Here is a 25,383-nt window from a genome sequence, read left to right as displayed (position 1 = left end):
CCGCCAGGTGGAAATGACTAACACCTCTTGATGCATGTTGTTTATGTGTCTGCACACCCTGCCGGAACCATGAGAATGATCAATGAACTGTTACTCTGTGATGAGGGGATGATGTCATTATATCAATAGGAATTGATAGAGCACCGGTGGAGTGGTTGTTCTTGTCAATATGCTTAAATTGAGATGTTGAAACGATTCTTCTAAGGTTGTCTGGCAACGGCAAACCTAAATCCTCATTATAGCATAACCATAAGCTAAATGTACTTCTCTCAAAACATCACGACTTTTCTGGAGCTGTGATGCACATAAGAACTCATGGCGAGAAAGATTACATTTAAAATAAAATTATACTGGGGCATTTGAGTTGTCCAAATTGTTAATGAGTCGTAATGAACCCCCTCAACTCAGGACTGACGAGGTGATTTTGTGGTTTTCACTCTGAGGTGATGAAATGAAGACTGTGACAGTTTAATTGGGTTGTATATTTTCTCCATTAAGGCAGAAAGACTTCAGGTGTCTGCGTACGGATTGGCTGTTGATGACTGCAAGCAGAAACAGGCATGCACACTTTCATTACCCACTCGGCCAAACAGTAATCTGTCCGTGCAGATGGCTGAAGGGGGGATTAATTTACTTTTTCATTAGTCTGTAATTATTTTTTCCCACCACATGATTAATATTGTCACTTTGATTTTCTCGTCAGGGCATTAAATTATAGAGACCATGTGACTGCAGACTGTGGAATCACAACTAGGGGTGAATGACATTACGTCAATCCCCTGTGCTAACCTCATATTCCCCCCCCCCCTTCCCTCTTAGTCTCTGAAGTCTAACCTCCAGAAAATCTACTGTTGGGCCAGCCAGGGCCTGTTGGAGCGTAGTGGGTTGAGGTGTTGGCTGGGACTTGGCCAGGCTGCCGCTGGGCCAGGCTATGTGTGATGGCCAGCAGGGAGGGTACAGCTGGTGTCCCCACTGTGGAGTGCACAGCCAGGCCATCTCTGCTGACGGGGATTCAGCCCAGAGCCGCTGAGCTGCCGTATGGCCTCCAAAGGGGATGGGTCCGGCCCCCCTCTAAAATCAGCACAATGATCTATAGCCAGAGTCAAAAATATAGTAGGGCAATTCCACGTTAACAGAGTAACACAGAGACTCAGATTCTTCACTTTAAAATGCATGTCAAACATAAACCAATGATTGCAAAGTTAAACAAACCATACAACTCTATGCACAATAACTACTTGTAACAGTTGCAACAGATTTTTTCTTACAAAAATACATTTACTTGAAGAACAGGGCAGTTGAATGACGGCACAAACAGCACAAATCATTGTTCTTCAAGTAAATGTGTTTTTGTCAAATTTTCAGTGCATATTGTTAAAAGTAGTCCTTGTGCGTAATGTTGTAGGATTTGTTTAACTTTGCAATCATTGTTTTTTGTTTGACTATAAAAGGTGAACAATCTGAGTCTGTGTCACCTTGTTACTGTGGAATTGTCCAATACGCAGTTCTGTAAACTCAGTTTGAGATGAGGAATTTGAATGGCCGCTAAGTTCCAAGGCAATGACATCTAAGTATGAATATTCTGTTTCTCTACTAATGGCACTGTGTAACTGTGGTGTGTGGTAGCAGGATGACCTTGGAGTGTGGGAGGTGGGGATAGCTCAGCAGGGAGCTTGGTGACTCACCTATAGAGAGAAGCTTTGGAATTCGGGAATCGTGGTTGTAAATCGTGATTCTCGAACGGGTGTCTTTTGAGGATATTGAACATTGGGCAATTACTGGATGTAACGGGGCTTGCATATGAAAATGTTCATAGCCTTTTCTGAATGAATTAGACCAGGGGAAGCTTGATTCCTAGTTAAATTCATACATCCGTTGATGTGCATTATAAAATCTAGTAGCTATAGTCATGTGCCTGTTCTCATTTAAATGACCTTTTTATGTAGAGTAAAGATATAGACTGAAAGGCAAAGGAAATAAAATGGACATTTGTTTGGAGGTGGGGTTCAAGCTGTCATTGCCAATGTCATCCATACCAATAATCTTCCTGGCTGAAATGGCGACTGATCTTTACCATTCTGAAGGACTAGCTTTTGTTATCGTGTTAATGTAGCCGCTGATCAGGCAGCTGTTAGTGCTACACACCAAAGTTAGTTAGAGAGGATTTCCATTGGTACTCCCCCATCCCAGAGTTCACAGAGACTGTTTACCAAGAGTGTACTGTAGGTATTTGTGATGACTATCTGTATGAGGTAAGCAGTTGTTCAGAGACACCACCAGGCTTCTAACTGCAGAGAGGACGCACACTGTATCTACATGTATACTGTATGTAACATACTTGTTGGCAGGGGCCAATGTCAAAGTAAATCCTAAATGGGTCAGCTACGTTATTATACATGAGATATAGCTAATGACGCCCATTCACCCATTCAGGCTAGTTCTGTTCAGAAAATACTACTTGGTTTGAATGAAGAAAGCATGGCAAAGTAATAGAAGTGAAATTATTTTACTCCTCCTGTTCATAGTGATTGAGTTATTTTCTTTTCCTCTCCTCCTGGATAACTCACTCTCCCCCACGCCACACAGGAGGGGGGACACAAAAACACAGACATAAGCTTCTTCTGATCAGCACACCGCCAGGTGGAAATGACTAACACCTCTTGATGCATGTTGTTTATGTGTCTGCACACCCTGCCGGAACCATGAGAATGATCAATGAACTGTTACTCTGTGATGAGGGGATGATGTCATTATATCAATAGGAATTGATAGAGCACCGGTGGAGTGGTTGTTCTTGTCAATATGCTTAAATTGAGATGTTGAAACGATTCTTCTAAGGTTGTCTGGCAACGGCAAACCTAAATCCTCATTATAGCATAACCATAGGCAAAATGTACTTCTCTCAAAACATCACCACTTTTCTGGAGCGGTGATGCACGTAAGAACTCATGGCGAGAAAGATGAGAATTTTCAAATTATACTGGAACATTTGAGTTGTCCAAATTGTTAAAGAATCGTGTTGAACCCCATCCATTCAGGACTGACGAGGTGATTTTGTGGTTCTCACTCTGAGGTGAAGATATTACGACTTGGCTTGCCCCTCTGTCTTCTGAATTTAAACTAGAGCCCTTTTGATAATGCATAGCAAAGTAATATAAATGAAATGATTTTAGTCGTGTTGTTCATAGTGATTAGGTTATTTTATTTTCAGCGGTTTATGCCTTTAAATCATGTAGTGCACATCATGAGAATCAGTAAATGGGGAAGATGAAGAACGCACGCGCGCGCGCACACACACACACACACACACACACACACACACACACACACACACACACACACACACACACACACACACACACACACACACACACACACACACACACACACACACACACACACACACACACACACACACACACACACACACACACACACACACACACACACACACAGGAGAGATGAGGTGGAAGCCAGACGGCTGCCGCTCAATATGACATCTCCAGATTGAGATTATCCCCCTTTCACTCCCAGAATGCCCCAAGGCTGTGTTTGACACTGTGTGTGTGGGAACATGAAAGGAGTCAGAGCGCTCTCCTGCTTAGCCCTCCATCATGACCTTTCAGCCCAGCCAGCCCTGCTCCTCATTCAATCCCCTATTGATTCCTTCCTGGTATTTCAGAGATTTTGATTTGAGGTACAGAGGAACACTTTCTTGAAAGGTGAACTACTGTATATTTCCTTCGTGAATTCCATCTCCTTATAAATGTAAAGATCCAATAGGGAATAATGTGTATGTTGCATAATGAAGTATTGTATGCAATTTCCTGTAAAAATATATAATTTCATCAATGTTATCATGGTACCCAGTGTTACACATCCTCATCAAATAACTTTCCTGAAGGATACAGAGCAGGCCAGAGGATAGCACTTATTGGATGGTATTGCTGATCTCCTTCCAGGCTGTTTCAAAATGAATGAAGGCAGGCTGGTATAACATGGAGTGAATAAGCATCCCCCTCCTAGTGTCTGGGTCAGAGTCACGACTCATTCATTATTTTAATGAAAGATTGCCTTTTAGTGTTTGTTGAGCTCCTCTATTGATGAGCTCTCCCTCCCTCTCTGGGGAAATCATGTCTCCTTCATGGGCATGATCTGATGGGACCTCTGTGTGTGTGTGTGTGTGTGTGTGTGTGTGTGTGTGTGTGTGTGTGTGTGTGTGTGTGTGTGTGTGTGTGTGTGTGTGTGTGTGTGTGTGTGTGTGTGTGTGTGTGTGTGTGTGTGTGTGTGTGTGTGTGTGTGCGTGAATGTACAGTATGTCTTAATGTGTGTGTGGAGAGGCAAGCTAGGGTTTTCCATGCATACAGAAACCCTGCACCCTTCACCCACTCACAAGCACACACACAGACACACACCCCAAAGGGGGAATTTTTGGGAGTGTCCTTGCTTGTCATTGATGGTGTGCCCTGCGGTGGTGGGCTCAGACACAGGAGGGGATGTTATGTGTGCTGAAAGGGTCATCTTACTTTAGCGCTGCCAGAGCAGAGCACGACAGATCCCCCGTACCTAGCATCTCCCCTCGGCTCAACCAATCACAGCCAAGGACTCTGTGATGTAGCGCCCCTCTCACTTGAGGGATTCCGAAGGAACTGCCGCGTGACGACGGCTCGCTTAAACAGCCCAGTCTCTCCCTTCTTTCTCTTTCTCCACCTCCTCCCTCTCACCCTCTCCCTCACTCTCTCTCTCTGTCAGCCCAGCGCTCGGTGCATCCACTGTCGTTTCTAACGGGGGATAATACAGCGCCACCCGTACTGCTCCCTCAACTCTGGCCACAAAATAAAGGAAGCAGACGGTGACAGCATCAGCATTAGCAACAGGAGACTCCTCTCTGATCTCCTCCTCCTCTCCTTTTGTCTAAGACTCCTCCTCTCTCTGTCTCTCTCTCTCTCCCAGAGACTCCCTCGTTCCCTCCAGATGAGATCTTCTCCACATCCGGACGGACGGATCGGGAGCTGACAGCATGCTGTGCCAGGTAAAATGAGACATTCCCTTTCTGGGGTACCGCAAAAGTTATGGGCATGAGTAGCGTGGAGGTGAGGGAGGAGCTGTGTTTGTTTGGGTGAGTGTGATTGCTATCTGATTGATATTGAGAAGAGGAGTGGAGGGAGAGGGGCAGGGGAAGTCTACTCTTTGACAACTCCCACCGCTTTGGCGTGGCACCATTTTTGGCGCCCATTTCTGTGTGGCTGCGCCCCAGCGGGCGAGGTGTTGCCGTGGTTATTAGGAGATGGCAGTGTGTACAGGTTGAGATGAGGTGATATAAGCAGAGAGGTGGGTAGCTGGAGGCACGGCTCCGGTTGAGAAACAGAGACCACTGTGTTGATGTCTGGGTGGATGGATGGAGGGATGTGGAGGAGGGAAGGGGGCGGAAGACGAGCAGCTGCTTTCATCCTGGGGAAGCTAATCCCTCTCACCATCAGATAAAATGGCCCGGCTGTGGCTCCGTCTTTTCCTCCTCCATCCGTCACGTGATGGGTTTATCTTTGGCATGACTTGCTTAGGAAGGAACGGAGCACACTATTGATTCGGAAAAGAGCTATAATGCCATTTGGAATAGGGAGCCAGACGTCGCTCTCAATCCTTTAACCCCTTAGTTGTGCTGCTTCCTGTTTCTCCACAGGTGTGTGGGATAAACATCATATACATTCAGTATCTTCTTTGCACAGCAGTCTATCGCTGTTGATAAGATTGAAAAAACGTTGCGAGCCCTCGAGCTGCGAACATCTGTCATTGTCGTGATTGTTGGAAACCCCCAATAGGATAGCTTCTTAACATCACTCTCAGGTGGTGTCAGGTCCACTACCATGGGGCCTTTGTCACAGTGAACACACGTACTGTGATATCCCCATGCACTGAGCCCAGTCTGAAACATGTCAAGCATATCCCTAGTTATTGCACTGTTGCTCTCTCTCTCTGACAAACAAGGCATGGGCACAGGTCGCATGTTTCCCCGCCCGCCCGTTTCCCCGCCCACCCGTTATTACCTCGTATCTCAGGTGGTATGGATAAGCCCGTTGCTATGAGAGTCCACCCGAGAGAGACTACCAAGCGGGTTTGCTCAGCTGTAGCCCTGGGCTCATGCAATTGAGCCTCTCAGCCCCAGCCTCCCTCGGTCGCTGTGAATACATTAGCCGGGAGGTGCCCATGTCAAACTGTTGCCAGGTGATAGTAGCGAGAAGGGAAGCAACTCTCCCTCCTGCCCTCACTCCCCCACCCTCCCACCCACCCACCCTTCCTTCCACCTCTCCCAAATCACAATTACCTCCCCAGCTCATTTCTCCAGACAGCAGCTTGTTGTTTACATACTGTCTGGGAGAGCTTTGCAGACGCTTCGTTTCATAACCACTAACTGAATCAGATGTGATAGGGGAAGATGGGGCTGGTCTCTAGCTGGTGGACGCCATGTGCACTGTGTTATTGTGATGACTTATTGAAACACAACAGGCAGAGAATACTTGGGAATACAGGAAACATGGGAATACAGGAAACACCGTTGTGGTAGATCTGTGTGACATGGTTTTTCCATCCATTTACATTTATATTTTAGTCATTTAGCAGACACTCTTATCCAGAGTGACTTACAGGAGCAATTATGGTTAAGTGCCTTGGTCAAGGGCACATTGACAGATTTTTGTTCACCTAGTCTTCTCTGGGATTCGAACCAGCAACCTTTCAGTTACTGGCCCAATGATTTGCTACCTGCTGCCCGGATAAGGCCAACTAGGCCAATAATCCAATAAGGCCTCAAGAAACCCTAACAAGACAATGTCTGTGATAGCAACAACTTATCAACCAGCTAGGGAGGGGCAGATGTTGAGCTCAAATAAATCAAGCATCCCCTCTGTCGCCGGAGGTAGGATCATATTTTATCATCCTCGTTAAATCGGCAATAATGAGGAGGACTAGTAGGGCTGCTGCCCCGAGCCTGATGTGCAAACAGCCCTAACCTTTTGATTCAGCCCTGGTTATTTTGGATTTGCCTTTTCAAAACCCAAGGCTTCTGGGTCATAAAGGGCAGCTGGCAGGATGACTTGGTGTTTGCTCAGAGCTCTTTATTTTAAACAGCTGTTGTTAATGAGAGCTGAGAATTGAGGAGGAGAAGGGGGAAGAGGAGGTGAGAGGGAGGAGGGAGGGGGAGGGTGCTGTTGTCATTGCAAAATAGGAGGGTAAAGATAGTCTCTGTATGATTTGACATTGTGCGGCCATTTGGCAGCAGGTTGCTCTGAAAGGAAGTGCACCAATCAATGACATGCTCATGAAGTGCCCTGTGTCTCGGCGTTGGCCAATGATGAATGCTTCCAATATCAGGACCTGACGTCCATCTCACCTTTCACTGTCTGCAGCTGATTCGGTTGTCCATGTCAAAGGCAACTCCACAGTAGCCTCAGAAACACTCACGTCTGCTCGCTAGATGGTACAGATACAGAACTGGCTCCAGGCATAAGCCACATGAGCAGTAAGTCATGGCAAAATGTGTCGAATTGCATGAAATTACAGAAGCTTTAAACTAAAAACTATTTTCTCCACCCCATGGCAAAATTTGTAGAATTGCAGGAAATTCACTTTAAAACATATATTTTTCTCTCAGCTGTCAAGAGGTGGGGCCACTGTGCAGATATGAGAGTGTCTGAGTGTTTCTGTCTGAGAGGTGGAATGGGCTGTTATTTTCATCTAAAAAAGCTTTTATAGCCACCTATAAAATCAATGCATTTTAGATTCCTTGAGTGTGAAGAACCATAGAGCACCTTTTAACATCCATACCAACGACAAAGACAGATGATCACAGAGCAGGTTGTAGTTGGCTAACCATTCTGCATGGGCCAGATACATCACGAGGGCAAGAGGCCCCCAGGGATGTGTAGTGTAGGCAGATAAGTCTCTGATGCTGGTGAGTCTCTGATCCACCTCTACGCAGACGACACTATTCTGTATACTTCTGGCCATTCTCTTGACACTGTGTTAACAACCCTCCAGGCGAGCTTCAATGCCATACAACTCTCCTTCCGTGGCCTCCAATTGCTCTTAAATACAAGTAAAACTAAATGCATGCTCTTCAACCGATCGCTGCCTGCACCTGCCCGCCTGTCCAGCATCACTACTCTGGACGGCTCTGACTTAGAATATGTGGACAACTACAAATACCTAGGTGTCTGGTTAGACTGTAAACTCTCCTTCCAGACTCACATCAAGCATCTCCAATCCAAAGTTAAATCTAGAATCGGCTTCCTATTCCGCAACAAAGCATCCTTCACTCATGCTGCCAAACATACCCTTGTAAAACTGACCATCCTACCAATCCTCGACTTCTGTGATGTCATTTACAAAATATCCTCCAAAACCCTACTCAATAAATTGGATGCAGTCTATCACAGTGCCATCCGTTTTGTCACCAAAGCCCCATATACTACCCACCACTGCGACCTGTACGCTCTCGTTGGCTGGCCCTCGCTTCACACTCGTCGCCAAACCCACTGGCTCCAGGTCATCTACAAGACCCTGCTAGGTAAAGTCCCCCCTTATCTCAGCTCGCTGGTCACCATAGCAACGCCCACCCGTAGCACACGCTCCAGCAGGTACATCTCTCTGGTCACCCCCAAAACCAATTCTTCCTTTGGCCGCCTCTCCTTCCAGTTCTCTGCTGCCAATGACTGGAACGAACTACAAAAATCTCTGAAACTGGAAACACTTATCTCCCTCACTAGCTTTAAGCACCAGCTGTCAGAGCAGCTCATAGATTACTGCACCTGTACATAGCCCATCTATAATTTAGCCCAAACAACTACCTCTTTACCTACTGTATTTATTTATTTTGCTCCTTTGCACCCCATTATTTATATCTCTACTTTGCACCTTCTTCCACTGCAAACCAACCATTCCAGTGTTATTTTTTACTTGCTATATTGTATTTACTTTGCCACCATGGCCTTTTTATATTTTTATTTATTTATATATATATTTTGTTTGCCTTCACCTCCCTTATCCCACCTCACTTGCTCATATTGTATATAGACTTATTTTTCACTGTATTATTGACTGTATGTTTGTTTTACTCCATGTGTAACTATGTGTTGTTGTATGTGTCGAACTGCTTTGCTTTATCTTGGCCAGGTCGCAATTGTAAATGAGAACGTGTTCTCAATTTGCCTACCTGGTTAAATAAAGGTGAAATAAAAAAAATAAAAAATAAATCATGTTGTGTTCAGGCAGCAAGTCGTCCCAAGGTCAGATTCACAGTGGGGGAAAGGGGGAGAATAGGGATGACATATCTTGTGCAACAGTGTATGTAGTGTATGGGGAACAGAATTCTATACTGTCCAAATGTTGTTTTTTTACCTGGTCCAGATAGTGAGTACTATTGGAAACATGCCTTTGATATGTTTTATCATCTTATTTCCGAGGCATGAATTCAGTTGCATTTCTCACACCTTTAATTCAAACAGACAACGGGGCTCAGTGAGGGCGGTGTGATAGCCCTTGGACAGATCAAAGAGAACGCTCCTGTCTGTGGTTTTCTCTTCTGAATTCTGCCCCTGTTTAGCTCCTGGGCCAGCTACCCTCTCTGACCTTTCCCCTCTGAGATCCTTTAAACAATGGTTCAAACAACAACCATACAATATAATCTCACTGCTAGCACCTGTAACTTTGCCTTAGGGCAAACTCTCATGAAATACACTACATGACCAAAAGTATGTTGACACCTGCGTGTCGAACTTCTCATTCCGAAATCGAGGTCATTAATATGGAGATGGTCCCCCCTTTGCTGCTATAACAGCCTTCATTCTTCTTTGGAGGCTTTCCGCTAGATGTTGGAACATTTCTGTGGGGACTTTCATCCACTGTCGTTTCTAACGGGGGATAATACAGTGCCATCCGTACTGCTCCCTCAAAGCTGGCCACAAACTAAAGGCGGCTTCCATTCAGCCACAAGAGCATTTGTGAGGTTGGGCAATGATGTTGGGCGATTAGGCCTGATTCGCAGTCAGTTTTACAATGAATTCCAAAGGTGTTTGATGGGGTTGAGGTCAGGGCTCTGTGCAGGCCAGCCAACTTCTTCCACACCAATCTCGACAAACCATTTCTGTATGAACCTTGATTTAAGCACGGGGGCATTGTCCTGCTGAAACAGGAAAGGGCCTTCCTCAAACTTTTGCCACGAAGTTGGAAGCACAGAATCGCCTAAAAAGTTAGGATTTCCCTTCACTGGAACTAAGGGGCCTAGCCCAAACCATGACACACAGCCCCAGACAACTATTCCTCCTCCACCAAACTTTACAGTTGAAACTCTGCATTGGGGCAGGTAGCATTCTCCTGGCATCTGCCAATCTCAGATTCATCTGTCAGAGTGCCAGATGCTGAAGCGTGATTCATCACTCCAGAGAACGCGTTTCCACTGCTCCAGAGTCCAACGGCAGTGAGCTTTACACCAGTCCAGCCGTCGCTTGGCATTGCGCATGGTGATCTTAGGCTTGTGTGCGGCTGCTCGGCCATGGAAACCAATTTCATGAAGCTCCCGACAAACAGTTATTGTGCTGACATTCAAGAGGCAGTTTGGAACTCGGTAGTGAGTGTTGCAACCGAGGACAGATGATTTCTACGCACAACACGCTTCAGCATGCAGCGGTCCCGTTCTGTGAGCTTGTATGGCCTACCACTTCACGGCTGAGCCGTTGTTGCTCCTAGATGTTTCCACTTCACAATAACAGCACTTACAGTTGACCCGGGAAGCTCTAGAAGAGCAGAAATTGATGAACTGACTTATTGGAAAGGTGGCATCCTATGACGGTGCCACGTTGAAAGTCACTGAGCTCTTCAGTGAGGTCATTCTACTGCCACTGTTTGTCTATGGAGATTGCATGGCTGTGTGCTCAATTTTATACACCTGTCAGCAATGGGTGTGGCTGAAATAGCCGAATCCACTAATTTGAAGGGGTGTCCACATTCTTTTGTGCGTATGTAGTGTGTAGCTAAGCATTGAGTTCCAATGTATTTGTATCAGTAATGTATTTGGCTACCACCACCACTAGATCATTGTTGTTTAAAAGAGTGTGTAGTAGGGGAGATAGTGAACATAGTACATAGTGAACAATGAGATATTGCCTTCTTGACTCAATGGCATGTTGACGGTTGGTTTCAGGCAAGGAGGGATTGGTGGAGGGAGGAGCTCTCATTTGACTAGCTGTGTGTTACCATGGTGCTACATTCAGTACAGTATGCCCACAGTCAACCAATGTGAAGTAAGATCCTTATTCAAACAACTGGCTCACTGGTGAGCATGAAATTCAAATGGCTTGTTGCACTTTGAAACACTTTGTTAGCATTGAATTCTGGCCTATCGATCTCTGTTTTGTTTGTGATGGCTTATTTCTGGCTTTGCTGGGCTTGTCCTGTGGTATTACTCTGTTATAAGGCCCGGCTCTGATAGTCTAATTAGGCTGGTCTGAGGCTAAATCCTGATACAAGGCTCAGTGTTTAACAAGGTCTACGGGACTCAGGGCTCCTTGATCTCTGTTAGACCTGGGGAGATAAGGCAGAGATTACATGATCAATGAGGCCTTTACTATAATACAGACCCAGTGCACACCACACTCAACATTTCCTGACAATGCAATGGCTGGCACTGCTGATGCTGGGTTGTAATTGCAGAGAGCAATGGTGGATGAGTGGCATGGACATCTTTGTTTTGTGGTATTGCTTCAGTTCTGCCTCAGACCCTGAATGTACTGCATGTACTGAATGTACAAAGGATATTATGATGAGTTTGAATGTGACTCACTGGCACTGAACCCAACTGAGTGAGGGTTAAGATCCTTCCCTTCATGTGAAAGTCATTGGTGCAATAACCAAGCATAAAAACAAACAGATATTTTTGATGAGGCCCAATCTGTTTAGCCTACAACTGTTGTTGTCTAACAGTTCTATTCATATTTACAGAGTGCGCTGTGCTGAAAACAATTGCAGTTCCTTTGCAGTTAGTCCTGTGGACCCAATGACAGTAGACAGGCTGGAAACGGTGTGTTTAATGAGGCCTGTAGAAGTGCACCGTCTATATTGGATATGTCTGTCTCCTATTTGAGCCACAACAATGGAATGAAGAAGCGCATGAAGTGACAATTCAAAACAATTGAATGGTTTCACAGTAGTCAAAACTAATGAACACCAACATTTCATCATCCTGCATGCAATCTTATTTTATTGAGGGGGAATCCAAACTAACTAGCAAATGAGAGAAGTACGGAAGAGAGATAGCATAGTAGGTGCTATCTAGAACCCATAGAGGGAACCGTTTTTGGTTCCAGGTAGAACCTTTTTGGGTTCTCCTATGGGGACAGCCCGAAGAACATTTTTGGAACTGTTTTTTCGAATGGTGTATGCTAGAGTACAAATTCCTTTTTTGTCAAGCCATTGAAGTTCAAATGTCCGGCTGAATTCAGTGTCCGGCAGTCTTCACCTGTTCAAGCAGCCTTTAGTGTATGGCCAAATCAAAGATAGGTATTGTCATTTATAAGGGATGGGAGAGGTATAAACAGGGGAGAGGGAGAAAATGGTGGGCAACAAAATGTATAATGATTGTCAGCCAACAAACTTTCTGTACTACCCCCCTGAAAGCTGTCATTTCAAAATCCCTTCAAGAGGAAATTGCTTTTCCTTTCTACATTCTTTTAATATCCAGATTTTTACTGGATATTGCAGGGACAAGTTATTAGAGTTTAATACCATTTGAATGGGCAAAACTTCTCAGAGAGACCAGCCCTGGAGGAGAAATTCTCAACGCCGGGCTTCTGAGCATACCAATAATTACTAAGTCGAGCCACAGAGGTTAGAGCAGCATTCAAAGGAATGCCTCCCCTCTCCCACTTTCCGAAAATGCTCACACTCATCCACTCCGTCCTGTGTCACACCTAGCAGGAGGGTAAGGGAATCATGGCATCCCAAGATGCATCTGTGGCCAGCATGCAATGAGTTGATAAAAGAAAGCTAATATAACAGAGGATGATGTTTCACTTTACCATGTCTAGTATTTAGTAATGACTGTGTGAGTTGTACAATGCTTTTTGGCTAACATGGTTTGGACAGTCTCGTCAGAGCGATAAGACTTGTTTGGGTGGGCACTGTGGTGGTGAGTCATATTGTGACTCTCATTCATCAGAGCCATGACCATAGAGAAAACCCCCCTTTCACTGCTTTATAAGGTTAACAATAAAAAGAGGATCGGGAAATTGGCGCATGCCGTTATATTGCATTTAGGGTGAAAAGACATGACAGCTAGACGGAATAGCTTCTTAATACAGTATCTATTTGGACAAAGCAGCCTAGTCTGAGTACAGAAGATCCACGTTGCGGGATATTGAAGAGCTGCTTTATGTTGCTATATTGCATTTTTCTATAAAAGCGCGTTCAGTTACTTATCTCCTGTCCCTCTGTTGAAATCCCTCAAATAGGGCCAGCATGACAGCTTCGAAATGAGAGAAACTACTTCCAAGAGATTGGCCTCTGAGCTATTGCACAGCAACAACAACAGCAAGTGCCTCTGGTGCCTTTGGAAGATGCATGAGTCATAAAGGACAGGACAGAAAGCAATGTACAAGACACAGCGCCACCACCAAGACATAAAAGCCATTACAATCAACGTCTTACTCCTGCATCCATGTCAGAAAACATCCTTCGTTGAGTTTGTGTGGACATACTAACTTGATTAGCGTAGTAGAAACGAATGACATCAGTACATGTGGGTATGAACGGTCTTTTTTGTGTACAGATCATAACTTCCTTTTGCCCATACATCCTATACCCCTAACATTGATTATAAACAGTGTATTTAATGTCTGACTCTTGACCTCCCTCCGCCCTGATGTGACTCGGTAGGAGGAGATTTGGTTGGATGAATCCCACACTAGCCAATGACATTCCTCTATTGTTTTACTACCAGCCAAGGTCATTGTTGATCCTTGTTGATCATTTACTAAGGATGAATGAAATGTGATATTCTGCTGTTATTGAATCTACAAATACACTCAGTGTAGCCATAATGTGTAGTAAACAGTGAAATCTGGTATGTGGATGCTAGTGTCCCTCCCTTCCGAAGAGCAAGGCTGTAGTAAACATTAGAGCTGCTAGACCAATGGCAGCCCCAGCCCGTCTCATATTAGAATGGAACCCCCCTTCTGGTCACGGCTCGACTCGACCCTGATTGAGGAGGAATGTCGAGTGATAAGAAAAAGGTATACCTCTCCACCACCTGTCCCCCCCCCCCCCTTTGGAATGAATAGCCAGTGTCGAGCTCCAGTGATTCTCCATTACTGCCGGTGGAAGGTGTGTGTGCCTTTTGTGGCCGCCTGCCGAGATTAGCCTCAGATACAAACATCCTTGTTTGTCGCCATGGCAACCAAGTCTCCCGCCTGCCGTGGGTTGTCATGCCGCCTCTTCCTCCCTCACCCCTCCCTCTTCCTCCCCTGTGAGCGCTGTATATGAACACAAGCAGTTCCCTGTTACAAGCCACAACGTGCTCCATCTAGTTATCTCCCTAATCTGTAAAATGAGCCTCTCCTCCCTCTTCCAGTCCACTGTCTTTCAGGCTGCTGCGTTTACATTACACCCCCAGTCATGGCTCTTCAATTTTTCTTCTTGCCGCTGAAAGATGAAATTGCCCGTGAGCAGAGCTCGTGTCAATTGCTAGAATAATTACATAGCAAAATAAGCGCATAGCTCTGCCTCTGCCGTGGTCAGAATGAAAAAAAAAGAAAATGAAAATAGCACAACTAACTTAGTTTCATATTTTGTTTGTTTGGTCCCCCCTCCCTCCATCAATGGAACAGTCTGATGAATTTGGGGATCCTCTGAAGGACGATGCAAATGAGGAGGCTTGCTTACGGAACGACGCATACCAATGGGCACACACTGGTTGAATCAACGTTGTTTTCATGACATTTCAATGAAATGACTTGGAACCAACGTGGAATAGACGTTGAATTGACGTCTGTGTCCAGTGGGACGCATCGTCAGAAGAGAGAGAGAGCCAGGCTTCTCCGGAGCCAGACAGAGAGGAGGCCTCCCCAAAACATGTCCACCCAGTCAGACGGAAAACAACACTTATTACCACAGCGCCAAGAGGGCAACTCGCCCCATTGTGGATAATAGCTAGGCATCTGGTTAAATTTGATACACTGTAATGCTAGCTCTGTGTCTAGTCTGAAGTCTGGAGTGTAGTAACAGGTAATATTCCTCTCCATTAAACCTTGGGACTTTTGTATTGCACAGCTTGAAGCATAATATTTAAAGCTTGAATAAATGTAGAGGATGTAGAACATTTGCATATCTGGCCATTTTTATCACATTTGGCAGCTATTGAATGAAATCCCATATTGTAGCATTAATAGAGGCCATTTTCTCCTCTCTTCAGTGGGCGGTGGCTGGAGAGGTCATATTGTTGCTGGTGGAGAAATCTCAAAGCATACATTTGCTGTTCCTTATCTCCTAAATGAACTCATTACCTTGACATCCTGCCTTCCATCCACTGCACAGATTGGCCTTGAATTTATAATGAAACATGGCTGTCCCCTCCCATATGCACGGTGATAGATTCCCAGCCTGGGTTCTAACTCTCGCCACTGCTCTCACCATTGATTTGGACTTCACTCTACAGCCAGATGAATACTCTTGAGGAGAAAAACAACTAAGGAAGATGTAACGGCAGATTTCCTCCTCTTCGTCTGAAGAGGAGGTGTAGCAGGGATCGGACCAAGACGCAGCGTAGTTAGTGTTCATCATGTTTAATAACGACAAAACCGTGAACACTACAAAATACAAAATAACAAATGTGGCAAAACCGAAACAGTCCTATCTGGTGCATAGAACACAAAGACAGAAGACAACCACCCACAAACCCCAACACAAAACAGGCTACCTAAATATGGTTCCCAATCAGAGACAATGACTAACACCTGCCTCTGATTGAGAACCATATGAGGCCAAACATAGAAACGTGAAAACTAGACACACAACATAGAATGCCCACTCAGCTCACGTCCTGACCAACACTAAAACAAAGAAAACACAAAAGGACTATGGTCAGAACGTGACAGAAGATAAGATCTGTGGGAAAAATAGAACTCTCTCCTACAGTATATAGACTTCATGTGGCCATGTCCCCTCTGAAATGAAGGTATATCAAACCCAGAGCAAGGCTCTGCTAGCATCGCTCTGCTGCCTACAACACCACCACAGCAATCTCAACAAATAGCTGTTTGCTCAGTGCACAGAGGACCCCACTCAGGGGGTTTGCCGTCATTGTTCCACCACTACAAAAGTGAGGCAGCCATCGATAACAAACAGTTGTGGGCGTAAATTGGGTGTGCAATTTCCCCCTGGCTTGCAGTTTGATTGATTGTAATGGGCAGTGAGATGAAGAATGGGAGTGTGTGTCTAGGCCAGAAGGAGGGAAGGCTTTTAGATAGATCTCAGCTGGGTCTCGTCTGGCCTTGTCCACCTGCTATGTCTCCCCAGCATGGGGCCAACACCTAGCACAACCAACAGCAAATTACTGCTTCAAGATTGGCTATATGGATGGGCAACAGCTGTCTTCTGGGGCATGGAGCATGCGTAACACCCATTTCCTTTCCCTGTTGATAGCCTATACTCTTCCCATTTGCTACTGGGAACCAAGAACCTAACGTGCCAAACCATTCTATTCACGTCAATCACTTTTTTTCCTGGCGGTTTATTTTAATTGCATATTATATGCAGATTGGTGCAGAATTTACATTTACATTACATTTAAGTCATTTAGCAGACGCTCTTATCCAGAGCGACTTACAAGTACATACATTCATACTTTTTTTTTTTTTTTTTTTTGTACTGGCCCCCCGTGGGAAACGAACCCACAACCCTGGCGTTGCAAGCGCCATGCTCTACCAACTGAGCCACACGGGGCCCAGAATGATATAGATCTCAACTGAATGACAGCAGAGATATGATAATGGTAGATTTCCTCATGTTTTCATCTCAGAAACATACTCAGTCACTAAGACACGTTGATTATGCATGCATTGTGCATTGTAAAACAAACTCTTGAGGCTGCTGGCATTAATGACAATTATGCTAATGTGGGAAACAATCAAGGTATTTCACCCCAGTCCAGATGCATGTGGAACATGCAGCATTGTTACAGATGTTGCTCAGTAAATGATTTATAATTTAAAATGTAAATAATATTTTTTTCTGCTTCCTTCCATGGAGTGTTAATGTGTTAAACTAATCAACCTTGCACACACCACTGTAGCAGTGCTTTCAAGAGGTGTATGCTAATACTAGCTAACACTATGCTAATACAGTAATACATTGAATTATTCAAAGGGCTTTGTTAACTCCAACAAGTGAACGTTAGATACTTTTTAACAGCCTCTCTCAGCTTTCCTTTATATGGTCTTTGTGTGCTCTTTGTGCTCAAAAAAAAAGACGTGACACGTTTCTCTGATATTCACCTGTTAATATTATCTTTGCAGAAATCTTATTCATACAGTACTTTACTATCTTATGACAAGATATTTGAGATAAACCCTTTCATAATTAATATGTCATTCAATGCAAAAAGAGCATTCTGAGCATTTGATGTTATTGATGTCTCTTGTTGACTAATTCCCTTTGACTCATGTCTGCCGTCTTCTTGTCTTATCTGACACCTGTGACAGCACAGCACACTCTGATTGGTTAGTGTGCCCCACTCCACAGCACAGAAGTCGATGGAGCCGATGGAGAAGGATTGGACTTGTTCACCTCCCAGCCATTCCGCTCAGCCCACTGTTGGCTATACTGTGGTCGGTTCACCTTCATTTAAGGATCATAAATCGATCCACAGAAATAGTCTTGCCTTGAGAGAAATTATTATAAAAAAATATATTTTTTTTTAACCAAATCAGTAAGAACACAATTTTATTTACAATGGCCTACTGGGGAACAGTGGGTTAACTACCTTGTTCAGGGGCAGAACGATAGATTTTTACCTTATCACCTCAGGGATTCGATCCAGCAACCTTTTGGTTACCTACCCAACGCTCTAACCACTAGGCTACCTGCCGCCCCCCAAAAAAGACTGCTCTGGTGGTCAATCATTCGTCGAAATGGTCCTCACATGTTCCTTATCAGCATCAGTGTTGTTGCATCAATGTCATTCATGATTTCCTTACATTCTGAAAGTTTGACAATATATAAAACGGTTTTATTGAATAGGCATTATGTGTTACCCCTTTACACACGTGGGAATTGGCCTATATGCATATGGCTCAATTGAAATGTTTCTTACAGAAGAAGTATGAAAAGCATACGCATATCCATGGTAGCATTTGAAAGGAAACAGTTTGGAGATAATGAGGAAGTTATTAGACCAAAGGAGAACAAAGGTCAATCCAAATCATTACACTGTTGTATGTGCATTTTGCATTTACTGTACTTTTCACAGCATTTATTGACAATGAAATCTGAAAATTCTCTGGATACACTCAGTAACATGATAAGAATATTCCTGGAAAATGTGTTGTAGGTGCAACGTACTGTACGACAAAAGAATGACAAAGGTTTGAGTGAGAGGACTAACTGGTGTCTCCATGTGGCCACAAACCTCTCCAAACTAGGCAATTGCAACCGACTTTATGACCCAAAGAAGAGTCTTGAACTATAAGATGTTTTGAGCTCTCCTAGCTGTGCCGTTGAGGAACTAGAGCAAGTTGTAGTTGTTTTGTTTGGAACACAGCCCCGCATCCATGTCATCACACAAAGAACGGTCCATTATAAATCGCAATCTGGGTCAGGTGGGCATGATTTGAAGTTTGTTCTATTGCCAACATGACTAGCTAAGTTATAAATTATGATCTTACAGTGTTAGGCTTTCACAAGGCAATTCAGAGAAACAGAACGTAATATTTGTGCCATACAAAGGAGTCATGCATGCGTTCAGGTGCATGTGCGGCGGCAAATTTTCTTCACAAACAAACATATGCTCATTCTGTTCTGTACAACCCAGCGTATGACCACATGTCATCTTGCAACTGTACATCAAACATAGTGACCATAAACGTTGAATCTGAATATGACATGTGTTTTATGATTTGGAGATGTGAAGTTCACATTTGGACTCACAAGTGTTTGGCTTGCTTGTATGCCATTAAAAGCAGTACTTATTATAATGCAGTATTTATTATAATCCTCAACGTCTCATCTTTCAAAAATATATACATTGAGTCCTCTTAATTTACAGCATTCCCCTCACTCGTCAACAAAAAATGTGCAAAAGTTGCCCGATTAGCGGGAGGGGTGGTTCAACTTCAGAACGTCTCTCAGTCAAAACCCATACAGAGCTCTGAATCGCAGAGCCATAGCTCTGACATTATGTTCCAATCTAGGCGCTTATTAGTGCCCAAATATGCTATTTTCAACATGTATACGGGTATGACTGTAAAGGGTTACCACACTAGAATAGATTTATGTACTCACAAAAGAACAACAGACAAATAAAAAAATACCACATATTCTTGAAAATTAAAGAGCAGGAACTTGTACGCCTGCCAGCAGTAGCCACTAAACACCACGGTTCCTAGTTACATAGAGGGTTTTTAAAACTGTTTCTATATAGTGGCCGGCAGGAGGCAAGGACGGCCTCAATGTCAGAGCTCTCACCCACCGTGCTTAGTCCCTCCGGGCCTCAGGGGCCCCACTCACATATTCCGAGACTCTTCAATCAACAACCTAGCAACCCAGCCTCCCCGTGCGGCCGCCCAACCCTGCTAAGAACCCCCAGGGGGCGTTGGGGTACAATTTAGCACAGACACTCACGACCCTCCAGATGGTGACTAAACACAGCCTTATGTGTGCAGCATTCACAGATCTGTACAGCATGTGGATAAACCAAGAAAGGTCAGTGGATCTGCACCAATCACTCCAGCTTTGTGCATTCATAAAGGCATCCAGGCCATTAACACAAATGGGTTCATTGCTAGAATACGTGCGTGAATCACTGTAGTGGATTAGAGGCTCTTAAAGATGTGAGGTCCATTTGCACATTAGTATTCCCACCCATAGAGGCTGGAGTCGTTCACTCTTTATGATAACTCAAGCAGAGTGGTTCATTTGCCTATTCAGATGATGGAGAGATGGCTGCAGTGAGGCGTCACTGCCGCTAGATACTGCTGCAACCTGAAATGTGATGGCCCCTTTTGATGAATAAGTGGCCACCAACAGACTGACTCTCGTGACGTGATGTCATCTGCATCTGTTCATATGTAAATATACAATTATGTCATTATTGGAACATGGATAAAAGAGATTGGAACTGAGCTCAAATGTCGTGGGAGGCAGGAGCTATTTCGGGAGAAAGATGGAAGAGTGGAGTGCGTATGCTACATTTGAGTGGCCCTGAATTAGCACCCCATTGCACCAGCCGTCTGCAATTGCATATAACTCACGCGGGGCACCAAGACCTTACATCTGTGCCGATGCCTCTGCCAAGCTTCTACACCCTCAGGAAAAAGTACTACTGATCACTACTTCACAAGAGCTACACAAAACCTGCTGGTTTTACTACTTGATTACTATTGCGATGTCTAGTAAACCAGTAGTAATTTATGTAGTAATGAGTGATACGTTGGGACATTTCACTAGTGGTGAACACTACATATTTCCTATTCAAATCACTACATACATCTCCCTTAATGACTACTGTGTAACTACTGAGCTTTTTGGAATCTACAACTTCAAACCTACACATGTTCACTACGGAATTACTACATAATGCCTCCAAATGACTGCTGTAGGTCTACTCAATCCCTATTGAATTACTACTGCCATCTGTGTAGAGTTGTCAATACTGATCACTACTGAATAGCTCCTGATCCTTTCTTCCTACAAACCCTTTTGAAGTGAAAACAGACACATTGACTACTGTTTACCTATTCAAAACTCACAATTGACATCTTCTTGTTTCACCATTGTGTCACCTCAAGACTAGTATGTTATTTCCTCAAGTTTCTATCTGTATTTATGTCATCAAACAAGAAATAATAAGCTTTTACAAATGTAACTGCATTTTTAAAATGTATTAAATTAATTACATATCAAATGACATATGTAAAAAAAAATTATCCCTTTGAAGACGTGTCTTCATTCAGCATCGACTTAACTATCCTCACATCCTCTTTTTTTGTTGCAGCCATATTTCTCCACCGTGGAACCTTTTAAAAAATAAAGACAAGCACAAGAGACAACCAATTATAAGCCATTATCAATCATCTGCTAACAGAGGTCCAATAAGACAACACAGAAAAACATTTGATAAACAATGCTACTCTTACTAACAATGGCCTGCAGTCTTCTTATGTCGAGGGCCTCCTTGGCGGACAGGTCAAAAGAGGTTAGTGGAATGTGTATGTATACCAATATGAACATAGTGCACATTTCCATTCAAACACACATATAGTAATTATTAGCTAGCATGATTAAAACAGAGGCTACATAGCTACATTTCAATGCGGCTAGCAAACAGCTAGGCTAAACATGATCGTTTTGGATAGCAATCTTTTTAATGTGGTAAAAAAAGTTATTTAAACGGCTAAACAACGACATGAAAGTATTCATAAAACATAGAGGAAAGTTAAAACGTATAGATGGTGCTAGCATAAGGGCTATGAAAGACAGGATGACAAAGGATGGAAGATCATTACATTCGGAATTGTCAAAAACAGTAGCTAACAGTAACTACTTCCTGCTTTGTCTTCATCGGTGTTCACGAAAAGCCGGTGTAGTCTGACATCAGTGTTGTGACGACTTATTTACTACCAACTTCAAGTAGCACAAATCTCTACCTGATTATTACTGGAAACTACTGTTTTCCTACTGAACCCTACAAAACTCTACTTGTGTATCTTGAGTTGTGCATAAGCTACATCTTCACTACACAATCCCTACAGTTCTCTACATAGTCACTACTGCACGAATAGGTTATTGTTAAGGAATTCAATAGTACTTTTTCACGAGGGCGTTATGACACCATGTAACTGTCAGTTCGGCCTTAGTAACCTGGTGTTTGCTCTGGTGCAATGTCATGGAGTCAACATATTTGTTTATATGGGGGGGAGGGGTAATTCACCATTGACTGGTCAGACAGGTAGGAAGCATAAGAAAAAAGTGTATCTTCTTTGATGGGACGTTATCATATGTTATCCTCTAACAGTGTTGTTAAACTGTATTTGGACACACTAAACTCAGAGCTTACTGTTGTGATGTGTGTGCTATTGGCAATGGAGGTTAGCAAAGTGGTTTGCTTTGTTCCCAGAATTGGACAGAAAAATACCCTTCTCTCCTGTCATCCACTGTTGCAAAGTGGTGGCTCTTGATTGACCCCTGTCTGCGCAGTGTGACAGAAATTGATGTTGTCTCTGTCGGAACAGTAAACACACTCAACATCCAACTCCATCTCATGCCACGGATCACAGTACACTGAGTGACTCTGTTTACTGTTCATCCACTTGCCATCACTTCCTTGTTTGCCTCTATTTCTCCCCCCTCTCTCTCTGTCGCTCTCCTCCTTATCTCTATCTCTTTCGCTCTATATATCTTTTTCACACTCTCCATAGATGCAGCTCTTCACTAGACACTCAGCCATAGGCAACATTTACCATTCATTAAGCTTGCGGGACAATCACAAATGAATGTGTGTGTGCGTGGTCATACATTGTCCTGTCTTGGTTATCTCCATTCATTTCCTGTCCCTTATAGTTGCCCCTGGACGCAAAAGTGTTGTTTCCACCCGGCGCCTGGTGTTGGTCTGCTTCAGCAAACATCCTTTGACGTTGATTTGACAAATTGTTTGTGTTCCAGATGCACTGAGTCCTTTGGCCCCAGGACACCGTTTACAGGACGCAATGATTTTACCTTTGCCTTCTATCAAAGGAAGCCGACTTGTTGTGAATCAGACCCGGATGTACAGTGCCGTCCAAAAGTATTCATCCCCCTTGGCATTTTTCCTATTTGTTGCGTTACAACCTGTAATTAAAATTAATTTTATTTGGATTTCATGTAGTGGACATACCCAAAATAGTCCAAATTGGTGAAGTGAAATTAAAAAAATAACTTGTTTCAATTTTTTTTTTTAACATTTAAAATGGAAAAGTGGTCCATGCATTTGTATTCACCCCTTTGCTATGAAGCCCCTAAATAAGATCTGATGCAACCAATTACCTTCAGAAGTCACATGATTAGTTAAATAATGTCTACCTGTGTGCAATCTAAGTGTCACATGATCTGTCACATGATCTCAGTAAATATACACCTGTTCTGAAAGGCCAGTGTTTGCAACACCACTAAGCAAGGGGCACCACAAAGCCAACGGCACTATGAAGACCAAGGAGCTCTCCAAACAGGTCAGGGACAAAGTTGTGGAGAAGTACAGATCAGGGTTGGGTTATAAAGAAATATCAGAAACTTTGAACATCCCACGGAGCACCGTTAAATCCATTATTAAAAAATGGAAAGAATATGGCACAACAACAAACCTGCCAAGAGAGGGCCGCCCACCAAAACTCACAGACCAGGCAAGGAGGGCATTAATCAGAGAGGCAACAGAGAGACCAAAGAAATCCCTGAAGGAGCTGCAAAGCTCCACAGCTGAGATTGGAGTATCTGTCCATAGGACCACTTTAAGCTGTACACTCCACAGAGCTGGGCTTTATGGAAGAGTGGCCAGAAAAAAACCATTGCTTAAAGAAAAAAATAAGCAAACACATTTGGTGTACGCCGAAAGGCATGTGGGAGACTCCCCAAACATATGGAAGAAGGTACTCTGGTCAGATGAGAATAAACTTAAGCTTTTTGGCCATCAAGGAAAACGCTATATCTGGCGCAAACCCAACACCTCTCATCACCCCGAGAACACCATCCCCCACAGTGAAGCATGGTGGTGGCAGCATTATGTTGTGGGGATGTTTTTCATCGGCAGGGACTGGGAAACTGGTCAGAATTGAAGGAATGATCGATGGGGCTAAATACAGGAACATTCTTGAGGGAAACCTGTTTCAGTCTTCCAGAGATTTGGGAATGGGACAGAGGTTCACCTTCCAGCAGGACAATGACCCTAAGCATACTGCTAAAGCAACAACCGAGTGGTATAAGAGGAAACATTTACATTTCTTGGAATGGCCTTGTCAAAGCCCAGACCTCAATCCAATTTAGAATCTGTGGTATGACTTAAAGATTGCTGTACACCAGCGGAACCAATCAAACTTGAAGGATCTGGACCACTTTTGCCTTGAGTAATGGGAAACAATCCCAGTGGCTAGATGTGCAAAGCTTATAGAGACATGCCCCAAGAGACTTGCAGCTGTAATTGCTGCAAAAGGTGGCTCTACAAAGTATTGACTTGGGGAACGCTCAAGTTTTCAGTTTTTTTGTCTTATTTCTTGTATGTTTCCCAATGAAAGATATTTTGCATCTTCAAAGTGATAGGCATGTTGTGTAAATCAAATGATACAAACCCCCCAGAAATGTATTATAATTCCAGGTTGTAAGGCAACAAAATAGGGGAAATGCCAAGGGGGGTGAATACTTTTGCAAGCCACTGTCTTTTCATTGGACATCTAACATCTGATCTCCAAAGTGATCATCAGGGGGTCTGTTCAATAACTGAGCCTCGTGAATCACACTAATGCTCCCTTAAATCCCTCTGAATTACTCCACATTATTTAACCAAATGTCAACCCAGTTTGTCAGGTAATGTTAGGTAAAATGGGATTTCAAGTTGTACTGCGGCTTAGGGGGGCAGTGGCTCCGGTAATCTGATACAGCCAGTGAACTAGTGGTTTAAACACTGAATCGATGCCAACGTGTCTCCAAAGTCTCATTGATTTTTCACGTGCAGCTAAATAAGCAGTGTCTTGGTGCTGTGCCAGGATAGGGATCAAAAACTCCTTTTATTCCTCCTACATGACTACATTTGACTTCTATTCACAGACAGAGAACAGGGAAGTCCAATGCCATCTTGTTATCACTCTATAAAAGGCCATACAAGGTCATCTTGCATATGTATTTACTCTGTAACTTGTTACCATTAGATGTTGAGGAGGAATGATTGGTAAGGTGTGTTAGCTAGTAAAGGGTTGATGGTTGAATCGGAGTGTGTAGTGGGCCTTTCATGCCAGCCAGATAACACCTCTAGTTCCAGGGTGCTCTCCCAATGTTTCCCCACACTCCATGTGGAACCCTGGACCCAGTCCCTGTTCTGCTCGGCTAGCCTGGACACAAGCCCTATCAGGGTCTCATGTTTCACACCACACCAGCACCTCTTCC

The 25,383-nt window shown here is 43.9% G+C and overlaps 1 protein-coding gene across 1 annotated transcript in view; it reads left to right on the top strand.

Annotated features, from left to right (window-relative positions):
* Positions 1–4,672: 4,672 nt before the first annotated feature.
* The window catches only part of LOC129838286 (synaptotagmin-1-like), a 242,104-nt gene continuing 221,393 nt past the window's right edge, over positions 4,673–25,383 (top strand). The window contains exon 1 of the mRNA XM_055905154.1: positions 4,673–5,032. The gene's annotated coding sequence lies outside the window, so the exon portion shown is untranslated. The remainder of the gene's footprint in view (positions 5,033–25,383) is intronic.

This window comes from Salvelinus fontinalis, chromosome 39, assembly GCF_029448725.1.
Source record: "Salvelinus fontinalis isolate EN_2023a chromosome 39, ASM2944872v1, whole genome shotgun sequence".
Taxonomy (NCBI): Eukaryota; Metazoa; Chordata; class Actinopteri; order Salmoniformes; family Salmonidae; genus Salvelinus; species Salvelinus fontinalis.
Note: the sequence above shows the minus strand (reverse complement) of the source record. Positions and strands in the feature narration are given on the sequence as shown.